Genomic DNA, 13,061 nt, shown 5'->3' with positions numbered 1-13,061 from the left:
AATGTTCTTAAATATTGACAACCATCAGTTAAACTCCTAAAATCCTATCTTTCCCCATAGATTTTATACTAGATTTGATTTCTTATTTGCACTTCTCATTACAGAGGAGGTGACAGCTAGTATGTTGCCCTAAATGTTTATGCTCCACCCCAAGACCCCTTCCCCCTTTTAAATATAAGTTGATATTTTAGCAACTGGCTGCTCAGCCCAGAGAGATTTCAAATCAATGAATATTTTCTTGTAACTCTTACTAGAACTTTGAATCTTAGTAATATTCTAAGGTATATGCTATTATTCTCATTTAACAGGAGAGTAAACAAGCTAAAAGAAGCTGAAGGAAGAGGAAAAAATAGTTATATTTCTTGTGCACTTATGTACTAAGAGTTCTTGTGTGCTTTATTTCATCAGGGCAGTGACCAGATTTGTTCTGTTCACCAGTCCATTCTCAGTATCAAGCATGCTACCTGGGACATAAAGCCCACTGAATATTATTTGTTGAAAGCTTAAATGCATATCCATGCTGCAAGGCTGTACAGAAAGGGCTGATGAATAGGGAGGGGGCTGTTCTCCCTGTCTTGGTGAGTGTGTTTGTGGAATAGTCTTGTTTATATATCTGTAAAGGGAAAGCTTTAATAAACCTGAATTACTTTAATCTGTTTTTATCAGACTCATATATTCTCAGTGACTTTGGGAAACCCTAGCAGATTTTTTTTTTTTTTATTTTTCAACAATTAAGTTTTCAGCCTTGCAGTTTTCAGTTTCTCTATTTTAAGGCTGGAAAATAGACATCAGGGGCAGTATACAGAAAATTATGCTAACTCTGGAAGGGTTGTATCTGGAAAGTATTTCTCTTGTCAAATGTTATTCTAACTTCCTTAACACTGCAAAGCATTATTCTTTCGAAGACAGCGTTTGAGTAAAAGTGTAGACCCATCCTCATAGATAACAGTTTCATGGAAAGAAAATTTCGTATCTTAAAATTTCAATTTATATTTTTTGCGACAAACTCAGGCTAGTTTTCATTTGGCATTTAATGATGTTTGTGTTATCCACAACACTCCTTTCCATTAGCAGAATTAATCAAGGGTTGATTACACCTCCTCCTCAAAGCCACTCAGTTTTTCCATATTTTATCACTTCATATGCCTATGACACAGCTCATGATTAATCACTCACTTTAAATATTTTGAACAACAAAACTGCTGCTTTTATCAGTCCTGGAAAGCCTGTAGAAGGCTACCCAGCACACATCACAATAGCCTCAGGGTCTCCTACAACTCCAAGGTAATTTTTCGCAGAAGTGTATTTTAAAATTTGAGAGCAGTTGTATGCCTTTTCTTTTAAGTTTCTTAGCGGTTTAATATCTTTTTAATGTGAGAAGCCATTTGCATTGTCCTGAAGTGTTACAGCCTTTAAACTGATCACGCGATTGTACTAGGCTTCATTTGTTCCCAGATTTCATGTGCTATAGTAACAGTGAAGGAAAAATCATACTCATTTCTCAAGCTCTCTTGGCTGTTTCTGTTGCTACTAATGCAAAGATTTGGTTTTTAATTTGTTGTTGGTTTCTGCAAAGCACAAATCATATTATTGGTTTTAAATGATGATAGATGCTATTATTTTAGATATGTGAGAAAACAAAATAAGATTATGGAGTGAAAATTCAATTTTAAATTGCTTGATTAATTCATTTTAGTGGCATAAAGCAAAGACTATTCCTTATTATGCTAGAATAAGCCAATTTACTGTAAATCAGCATAACAAATGAAATGCCTGGCAGTACCTTATAAATTGCAGTACTGTTTTTTTTTGTAGTGAACATAAATGAATCAAATGCAAATTCCTTAGACAGTTTAAAAATGTTTCTAGCAACATATATGTAAATCATTGATCCAACTTCATACTTGATTATATTTAGCTAAGGTTTTGTTTGTTTATATCTTCTCAATTCTGACAGAAATCTGAAATTGCCAACCATTTTGAATTATAGATTTTTTTTATTTGGTAAGTTAAGTTCTCCATGCTTTATTCTCTCTGGCTATGTTATCAAATGAATATTTGTGTTCCCCATCCTCCACAAATTTATATGTTGAAGCCTAATCCTCAATCCAATGATATTTGGGAGATAATTAGGTCAAGAGGGTGGAGCTCTCATGAATGCATTAGTACTCTTAATAAAAGAGGCTCTAGAGAGCCCCCTCCCTCCCTTTCTGCCATGAGAGGACAAAGCAAAAAAGACCATCGTTTGTGAAAAAGGATGTAGGTTTTCACCAGATACCAAATCTGTTGGTGCCTTGATTTTAGACTTGCTAGCCTCCAGAACTGTGAGAAATAGAGTTCTGGTGTTTATAAGCCTAAACTAAGACAGACCAGAAGGTAGCTTAAATAAGAGGGTGGTAAAGCATTCATAAAAATTTGAGTTGATAATGAATTTGTATGTAGCCAATGCACCATGAATTAATATTATACATAGAGGACTTAGAGGACTTTCCATAGATTCCACGGAGAGAGAAAAGCGAGATGTAGAAAAACATGTGAGGAGGACTGTTGTGTATACATAAAAGTGTGTCATAGATGTGTGTACCTACATATATCAATGTTTCGAGATGTAGAGATACATAGTTATAGATGTAAACATACTCGTTGTTGACATGGGTTTCCCAGAGAGTGAAGTAGGTGGAAATGGAGCCAATAAAAAATTAAAAGAAAATAAATTCTACCTTAAAATGGAAGTTTTATGTTTGTTGAAATGGGCATGCTTATACTAGTTGATTTTATCTTTTAGAAGAGATAAAAATAAGGCATAGTGGAGGCTCTTCTCCATTTACAGAGCTGTCAAAAAATTTGTTTTTTCCATACTTAATAACTTACATAATAGATATTATGTAAGGAAATAAGGAAAACTGGAAGCCTGTTCATTTTGTTTGAAAAAGGAATGTAATTTTTGTAACACGTAATAATCAACTGCCCTTTATTATTGGTAAGCAGAAGCCACAAGGTGGTGGCAACTATTCATTACAGGCTTTGTCTTTCCTGCAGTTATTTAGCACCAAATATGAACCATGCCCTTGTTAGGTGCTGGGCAGGCTACATAGAAACAAGTGCAAACTTCAAGGAACCTTGAAGTTGTATAGTTGGGAAGACCAACAAAAAATTTATAGCAAATTTGCTAACTGAAAAAGGAGAAGGAAAAGCATTCTAGGCAGAGAGAACAGTATGTGCAAAGCCTCCGACGTGAGAAAGGACACGGCATACGGAGGGACTGTGGAGTGGAATGTGCTTGAGCAGTGTAGGGGAGGAAAGCACGTTATGAAGAGGAAGATTAGGAAATATCAGGAGACAAAGTTAAGGTGAGTTTGGATAAGACCATATAATGGCTTAGTGGGCACGATGGGATGAGCTCAGGCTCTCCACTACAAGTAATGGAGAGCTCTAGAAAGTATTAGCCTGGAAGTGACATGATTGAATTTATGTTTTTAGAAAGGTGACTCCATTATGTGAAGCTAAATAAGTTAGATAGAAAAGGACAAGAGCTGTATGATTTCACTCATATGTGGGATATAAAACATAAAGCAACAAATGAGCAAACAAAACAAACTCATAGACACTGACAACAGAAGGGTGGGGAGAGGGAAGATGGGTGGGGAGAGGAGACTAGACTTTCAGCAGTGAGCCCACAATGGAATATACAGGCGATGTATTATAGAACTGAGCAGTAGAAACTTATATAATGTTATTAACCAATGTCACCCCAATAAACAATAAAAAGGGGGGGGAAGGTAACTCTAGCAGCAAGGTGGAAGACGTAGTTCAGGAGTAAGAGATGTGAAGCAGTGAAACCATTTAGGAAACTTCTGCCAAAGACAAACCGGAGAAAATAGGAGTAGTCAGAAGAGGAAGGAGATATTGTGAGAAGTTAATATAAAGATGGGACTGACAGAATATAGAGATTGTTGTGAGAGGTCGGCCAAGAAAGAGAAGAGTTAAATATGCCTCTAAATTTTCTAAGAATAAAATCAATATAATAACTAATTCTCCTCCATTAACTTGATGAGCAGGGAGAAAGGCTTACATTTAGAACATGCTTATAAACAGACCCGCTCTAAACACAAAGCTAGTTTTATTGAGTGTTTATTATATATCAGGCTATCTAATATAGAATATATACTATATATCATATTACAGTCACTAACTCTTTGCTAACATTTATTCAGTGAATATATATTGAGTGCCAACTATGTGCCTGGTAATGTTTTAGATACTATTATTGTTGCTGTTACTATTATTTCTAACTTATAAAAGGGGAAACTGCAGCTGGAAGAGGTTAAGGAACTTTCCCCTAGTATCACAGCTATTAGATGGTGGAGTCAGGATTAGAGTCCAGGTGAGTTCAACTTTCAATTCTTTCCCACAACCATGCTTTGTTGTCTTTTTGACATTATGTAGAGTGGGTAGGCTCTGTATTTCTCAGCAAAGTTGGAGATATACAACTAACCTGGTTCCACATCTACTGTAGTACCTCCGAGTATCTCTAAATAACATGATTTTCATTGATACTTTTTAATTTTTCCAACCTATTGATTTCTCTCTATGAAACATAAGGATATAACGCTTTTTGCTCCCCTACACACATGCAATGTTTTTATCTCCCATACTCCCAATCCAGTGATGATTTAATTTTCATTTAATAATTCAGTATTCTTATTTACGAATGTATACCCTCATCACAGCTGAGCCATGTATAAAACTATGATTACTTTTCCTTTACTGCACAATTTTAATATTTGTCATCTTTAGTTTATTTGCACAATTTTCTAGGTACCTATTACTAATCCATCCTCTGACTCTTTTCCAGCTTTCTAGGATGCCTCGAAATGTATTCATTCACATTCAAGTTTCTATTTTATCTTCCTGAGGAAGTCTCTCTTGTACTGTTCTTACCTGTACCTGTCTAAATCACCTCCTTCTCTGCTTAGTAAACCTTTGATTACCTGGAACCTTCTTTCATGATCATTCTGAGAAGGCTTTATCTTTTCTTTGTGTTGTATAGCCTGTTTCTGATTTTTCATGTCTTTCCTAATTAGGTCTCATAGAAGATAAATTCCTGGAAACTTTTTTTATCTTTGAAATATATTATTCTTTCCTTAATTTTTAAAGAGGAGTTTGCTTGGTAATGAATTCTAGGTTGAAAAAAAATTTCTTCAGAATTTTAAAAGGATTTCACTACTGTCACCTAGCTTGCAAGATTGAGGTTAAGCTAACTTGAAACCCATTTTTTCTTTCTGGTAGCTTAATGGATGTTCTTTGTCTCCAGTGATCTGAAATTGACCAGTAGTTTTTGTTGTTGTTTGTTCATTTATTTGTTTTGGTAAGGAGAGGGGTGATTCTTTTCTCTACATATAGTATCTTTCTGTCTTTCATTCTTTCCTCTCCCTCATCTCCCCACCTCCTCCTGCATCCTTTAGTTTAGAAGTGGTATAATAAATATATTTGGTATTTCCCCCCAGTTTTTGGCACAAACTCCTCAAGCCATTGGAATTTCCCAAGTTACAGGAGTGTCATTTGTCATTCGTAAGGAGCCCTTTTTGAGTACACCTAAGTTTTAATGAGGTAATAGAAAGACTAAGTTAGATTAGAGGGTTGGAACTTTTAGCCCTACCCACTGATTTCTGGGAGGGGTAAGTGGGTTGGGGGAGAGACTGAAGATTAAGCTCTATAAAAACTCCTAACAAAAAGATTTGATGAGCTCCTGGACTGGTGAGCACATTCATATGATGGGAGGATGGCATACTACAGTTTCATGGGAGCAGAACCTCCTGCTCTAGGTCCCTTCCAGACTTTATCCTATGCACCTCTTTATCTGGCTGTTCATCTGTATCCTTTATAGTATCCTTTAGAATAAGCTGGTAAATGTAAGCAAATATTTCTTTGAGTTCTGTGAGATGCTTTAACAAATTAATTGACCCCAAGGAGAAGGTTGTGGGAACCTCTGATCTATAGCTAGTTGGTCAAAAGCACAGGTGGCAACCTAGACTTGTGATTTAATTCTAAAGTGGAGGGGGGAAGTCTTATAGGACTGAGTTCCTAACCTGTGGGATCTGATACTATCTTCAGGTAGATAGTGTCAGAATTAAGTTGAATTATAGAACATCCAGTTGGTATTTGCTGAGTACTAGAGAATTGCTTGGTGGTGCCGGAAGAAACACGCATTGGAATAAGCTTTCCTGATGTATACAATCTGTGGCTTTATGCTCAATATTAAGAGGGAACTAAAAAAGCTAATTGAAAATATGGAAACATGAGTGTGGCTTGTCAACAAAGAGCTTTTGAACAGGTAATCTCTGTGTTTTATATCTTCTAGGGCTAGAGAGATTCTATAGAAAAGAATCTTCAGTCTCATTCCTGGAGAGTGAAGGCTGGCTGACAATGTTCTGTGAGTCTAGTAGGGTAGGGATTTCTGTTTTTAGGAAGGTGTCCCTTGAGGTCAGCTGTTTTCAGTGATACTGGTCCAGAAGAGAGGTACCTCTATCTTACATTCTTTAAAGAAAATACCTCCAGTCTTTTGCTGGTGCAGAGCATTGCTAGTTTCCTGGCTATTAAAAGTGGGTTGGGGATCTGAGACCTACTAGACTTTCTTTTTTAAAAGCCTTTTTCCCTTTACTCACATTTTCAGAGATGCCCAATACTGCCAATTTCTGAGTCTTTCGGGGATACAGGATTTATTGCCACCAGCTAAGGATTCAGTTTTCTTATGTCTGCTAATTCATTTATTTCTCTTCCTTCTGCTTAATATTCTCTTAGAATTTGGTTTTGCTTCATCTCATGTTCTCCCTTTTACTATTTTAGAGTATTTTTGATAGGTAATGAAAGTAGGTATATGTATTCATCCTTCCATCTTTACCCAGAAGTCCAGAATTCTAGGTCTTTCTGGAGTCTTTTGTGATGTTCTTGTGCTTTTGATTTCATTTATTAAAATTGTTATTTTTTCTTGTGGCATTATTTATGGAGAAGAATAACGACTAGCCAAAATACTCTTGTGGAATGGACTAGAACAACCAGGTGTTTTGCTTTGTTTTTGTTTTTGTCTCTACTATCAACTGGCTCTGATTTGAGTCAAATTCCTTAAACTCTGCTTCTTAGTCTATATCTCTGTAAAATAGAAGTAATACCTCACACTCACAGGTTATTTTGAAGATAAAATCAGATAATCTGGCAGTGTTTTGTGAAAGGGTTTTAATGTGCTCCATAAATGCAACCTAATCTATATGTGAAACACCTTTACATTCTTCAGGGTATAAACAGTGTCAATTCATAAACCCTCTTCCCCACAGATCCATTTTTTTTTCATTGCCTAATTATTTTTGTTGCTTTTCCTGAAACGTCTCTCCCTTTTCCAAGAGAAGCCAACAGCTCTATCCTTTGCCAAGAGAGAAATGATTATACTCAGCTCTTCCATGTCAGACTTCTGCCAACACCTCCCATGGCATTTCTTCACTAAGACAAAAACAATAAGAAAATAAATTCATCTTCAGTTTGTTATATCTTTCTTGTTTCTTCTGCCTTTGAATATTCTATCTGGTTACCCTAGATGAGGAATTTTTTTCTCTTGACCATCACCAAAGTTGCAAACCAAATGACAGTGCCAGTAGCAGCTTAACCTAACTGCCAAATTGTGGGATATACTTGCTCTAATAACTGAAGAAAAAATACTGACAAAGAGGGATTCAGTGACCTGAGCCCAAAATAGTTACAGGCAGAAAAAAGTTAATCATTTGTGATTCCCTGCTGGCAGCAAATAACTCTAAAATAGTTGTTTTTCTCCTGAACTTTCTCTGAAAGATTAATTTTCTCATGATTCTATAGTACCACTTCTTGCAATTCATGTGCCAGAGATAGAATTCTTGTGCACCTTTTCTAAGAAATTTCCCTTGAGACCGTTGATAATTGGAACCTATCCTTTTTCAAATATAAAAAGTAAATGGGTTGGATATTGACTTCTGGTCCTGATGGAATAATTGGAGCCAGCCTAGCCACCAAATTTTAAACAAGTAGAAAACTTGACAATAGATAGGGAACAATGTTCTTTTAAGCATTGGATAGTAATCATCCTAGATCTCTGTCTCTAAAAAGAGAAACAAAAAGGTAAATCCTAAAATTACTTCTGTTTTCTGCCAGAGGAACAGAGCTGGGGATCCCAGGATGAGCAAAATGATCCCCCTGATTTCAGGAGACAGAGATCACAGTGTGGAGAAGTGAGGCATCCAGAATTTGCAGGACAGAATATAGGAAAGGCAAGAGCTATGCAGAAAAAAAGCTCTAAAAATCTGCATATGAGTCCCTTAGGTCTGATGCTGAATACAAATCCACGAATTTATGGGGTGGAAACCAGTGAGGCCAGAGAAAGATAATTGGGTAGTTATTAGCTGAAAATTCCCATAGCTCACACAGGGCTGGGAAATATTAAAATTCTGACCTGCTCGAGTAGAGATTCCTCGTTTAACACCTATTACATGCCCATAGAGACTTCAGAAAGGTCATACTTTAGATATATGGCAAACTAGTCTCAATGTAAAGGGTATGCTAGACTTTTATAACAAAGCTGAAAAATAAGCTTGAAAATATCAGCATTATTGGTGAGTACTTTAACTGCCTGGCAGAACAATGGCCAATACCCGGTAAAAGATACTAAAGCAGTAAGCTTTAAAATAGCTGTTATTAATGTGCTTAAAGATATAATGGAAAATATGAAAATAATGACAAGAGAATCATAAACTATAAAAAGGGACCAAATGAAGCAGAATAATAAATGTTAGATATTTATATTTATATCTCATCTAACATATTTATTGGATCAGATTAATAACAGATGAGATACTGGAAAAGAAAAAATAATCAGTGAATTTTAAGACATATAAATAGTCTTTTTAAACTGAAACTAAGAAAAAAAAACAGACTCCATGGCCAGAGAGGGCCACCGGCTGGGCAGAGCCGCTGTCTTAGATTTCTGCTGCGATGCCACTGCAGACAGCAATGTGGTCCATCAAGGTGTGAGCTCTGACTGATATAAGTCCTGTCCTCCATTTCTCTCTGATCCCAGTAGTCCAGACCTACAGATAACCACAGTGACCCAATGGGCCACCTGGAAAGTGTCCTGCAGTACTGGGCAACTGGATGCCCACCTTGGGCTCCCTTCCCTGCCCTGGAGAAGCTATAGGCTCAAGAGGGACAATGCTGGCCTGGGGAAGGGGTGATGTGGTCGGTGTTGCCTCTCTTCTTATCCTTCTAAAGTGGTTCTTCTCTGTGGTGTCTCTGTGGTCTGGGGGTGAGGAGTCCTTCAGCCTCACCCCTGGGTTCTGGGACTTTCACAGTGGTGTCTTCTCTATGAATAATTGCTAGATGGTCTTGTGAGGGTAACTGAAGTCAGAAATGACTTATGGAATAATCTTGATATTGCCAACGCTTGTTTTTGAAAAGACTCTGTTAAGTAAAGGAAAACACAAGCCACAAGGTGAGAGGCAGTATTTGCAAAACTTATATCTGATTAAAGAATTGCATCCAGAATACAGGAAGAACTTTTAAAATTCAGTAATAAGATAAACTATTTTTTTAATGGGCTAAGATTTAAATAGATGCCTCATCAAAAAAACATATACAAATAGCAAGTACATAAAAAGGAGCTCAACATCATTAGTCATCAAGGAAATACAATGAGATGCTACTACACACCCAGTAGAATGACTAAAAGTTAAAGGACTGTAATAACAAAAGATGGTAAGAATGAAGAGCAATTGGAACTCTCATGCATTGCTTTTGGGAACACAAAATGGTGCAGCCATTTTAGAAAATAATTTAGGAGTTTTTAAATAAAATTAAATATACACTTAATATACTATCTAGCAATCTTACTCCTATATACTTATCCAAGTATAAAAAAAAATCAACAAAAAACATATTCACACAAAGATTTTACCCAAATATCAAGAGGGACATTTTTTATAATGGCCCATAACTAGGAACAATCCAATTTTCCATCTGTTGGTGAATGGAAAAGCAAATTATAACATATTCATATAATGGAATACTAGTCAACAATCTGTGGAGCAGAACACTATGCATCAGTAATCATTGCCAAGGTGAGACTCCAAGTACGTGCAGAGATAGCAAAGATCATCACAGAAGTCCAAATACTTCTTTCTACTACATTCTGGATTCAGAGTTGCCAAAGAAAACACAACGTAGTCAAGCACTGGATGGAACAATGCTTTCACTCACATAGAGAAGAGACAGCAATATCAGCTCTAATAGTGCATGCTGGCCTCATAGCTAGTGGGTGCCCCCGGAAGCTCATGCAGTGAAAATGGCTTATGTGCACTCCACATGGAGTCTGAAATACTGAAAGCTGGGGCCATGCCTAAGGGCCAGTGACATATATTCTTACACAAGGCAAAGGGACACTCATTCAGTGTTATACGACAAGCTATTTCCACATGAGTATCAGGCAAGATGCTAGGCCTGGCACAGGTGGTGTGGGTTCCTTATTTCCACATAAGAAAGTTTTTCAGGCCCAACACCCATTCTTTAGTGGCTGAGCAGGGGTTGTAAGACCGCATATGTGAGACTGTCTTTCCCAACAAATAAAAAGGAAATGAAGTACTGATTCATACAGCAGCATGGATGAATATCAAAAGCTTAGTGAAATAAACCAAGACACAAAAGACTCTACTTCGCATGATTCCATTTATAGGAAATTATAGAAAAGGCAAAATCGTAGATCATGGTTGCCAAGGACCAGGGTTTGTGAAAGGAGATTAACTGCAAAGAAGCACGAGGGAGCATTTTGGGGTGATGAAAACTTATCTGCGATGGTTTTTCAAGACTCATCAAATCATTCAATACTTATGCTGGTAATATAGCAGTCAGTAAAACAAATAAGGGTCTTGCCTGCATGAAGCTTATATTCTTCTCTCTACATTTAACCATGCATGGCCTCAAAATAATAGAGTAGTTTGATAATTTATGCTGATCGTGGGCCAGACAGTACTTGTTAGCTGGCTTCCACAAGGCTGTAAGACCCATGCCCACAGCTGCTGCTCCAAATCCCATAGAAATACCCGTGTTTGCTGCCATTGTGTACTAATTTGCTAGGGCTGCCATAACAAAACACTATCCACTGGAGGCTGAAACAACAGAAATTTGTACTCACAGTTCTAGAAATTCAGGATCAAGGCATTGTCAGATTTGGTTTCTTCTGAGGCCTCGCTCCTTGGCTTGTAGGTGGCAGCCTTCTTACTGTGCCATCACATGCTCTTTCCTTCGTGTATACTTGTCTTACCTCTTTGTGCATCCAAATGTCTTTCTATAAGGACACCAAATTGAGTAAATACCATCTATATGATCTCATTTTAACCTAATTAAATCTTTAATGTTCTTATCCTAAATATATTCACCTGAGAGTTAAGACTTCAACATATAAATTTTGGAGGGACACAATTTAGCCCATAACATGTAGTTGCATGCTTTTCCAGGGCCCTCTGCCGTGTACTTGCTGAGCATCCAAAGCACTACTTCTTAAGTTCTCAAGAAATGAATCACACAAGTGGTTTTTGGAAAAATCTCGTGTACTTTATATTAGAATATTGCTAAGGACAAAAACAGGGATAACAAAGAAGCACCTGTTTCTGTTTTCAAGACACAACTTGAAGAGCCGCCTCATGTAGGTTTCATGCACTCCCTAATGGGGGATTCCACATGGTATTTTCTTTTGCATTTTCTTCAAGCAGGAGATATGCACAGGAGGGAATCCGAGGGTTTATCCTGATTTCTTTTCCTATGAGTAACTTAGTATCTTAAAAACATGGGTTTTGGGTAGTTCTAAAAAGAATGTGGGGCCCCTGCATCTTGGGGGTCTAGTGCAACTTCCAACCAGTTATTGTTCCTGCGGGTATCCTCTCCAAATTTGCTGTGAGCTTCCTGAAGGCTGTGGTTACTCCTGTTATGTTTCCTGGTACTTGTCATAACACCATGCTTAGTACTATGACTATAGTAGAGACTAAATAACTATGTTTATTAAATATTTTACAGATCTAGTTAAGGGACTCTCAAAGGTATGAACTACACTTACCAGGGACCGCCTACTATAGTCCTCAGTGAGAGTCCATGGAGCTGGAAGAGAAGAAGCTCCAAAGGCAGTTAAAGGCAGTTATGTGAGCTGACTTGAGGTTCAGACTGCTTCTAGGTGAGCATGGGAGTTAGCACATGGTTCCTGCAGACTGAGCTGATTGATGGGAGATTATACGAAGTTCTTGAGATTCACAGTAGCTTTAAACTCTTGAGATCCACTGATTTTCTGGGAGCAAACTGAATGAGTTTGTGTGAGGAGTTTCCCAGAGGTTTGCCAGATTGGTAGCAGCTTTGGGTTCATCTCTTGAAAACCATCCACATTTGTACTTTAATCTGGGAGCACAACTCTTTGGGTCCAACTCTTCCCACTTTGGTAAAATTCTAATTCCCATGCTAAGACACATCATATCTTAAATACAAGGAGAGGCTTTGGCTTTCTTCCTCTCTGAAGTCCGGTTGGTCCATGAGGTCACACAACTGAGCAGAGTTAGAAACTATTCCAGTCAGAGAAGGATAGAGTTAGAAGAAAACTCAGAGTTCTCTAACTAAATTTCTTATTTTACAAATGAGGACGTAAGGTTCAAGTAATTTAGTGACTTACAAAGAGAGAAATAGAATTGCATCAAGAATCTGATTTCAATCCAATGCCTTTTCTATTTTTATCATATCACATTTACCTTTAAGAATGGACAGATATTAAGAATTGTTTTATTTAAGCAATCACCTACGGACATATTTATTTTGTGAATGTGAGATACACAACCCCTTCTCTCAATACCAGTGAGAGCACCACAAAGTATTTGCTAGAATCCAGCTTTGAAGTATATCTGTGGAGAGAATGATTGTTCAAAGTTCCTAGGACAATCTAGAGAAAAAGCAGCTAAAGGGAGAAGTGAGGCAGAATGGAATCGAAAGCAGCATATTGAATATTTTTTTAAAAT

Source organism: Rousettus aegyptiacus, unplaced genomic scaffold (genome assembly GCF_014176215.1).
Source record: "Rousettus aegyptiacus isolate mRouAeg1 unplaced genomic scaffold, mRouAeg1.p scaffold_m13_p_5, whole genome shotgun sequence".
Classification (NCBI taxonomy): Eukaryota; Metazoa; Chordata; class Mammalia; order Chiroptera; family Pteropodidae; genus Rousettus; species Rousettus aegyptiacus.
This window is presented reverse-complemented; position numbering follows the sequence as displayed.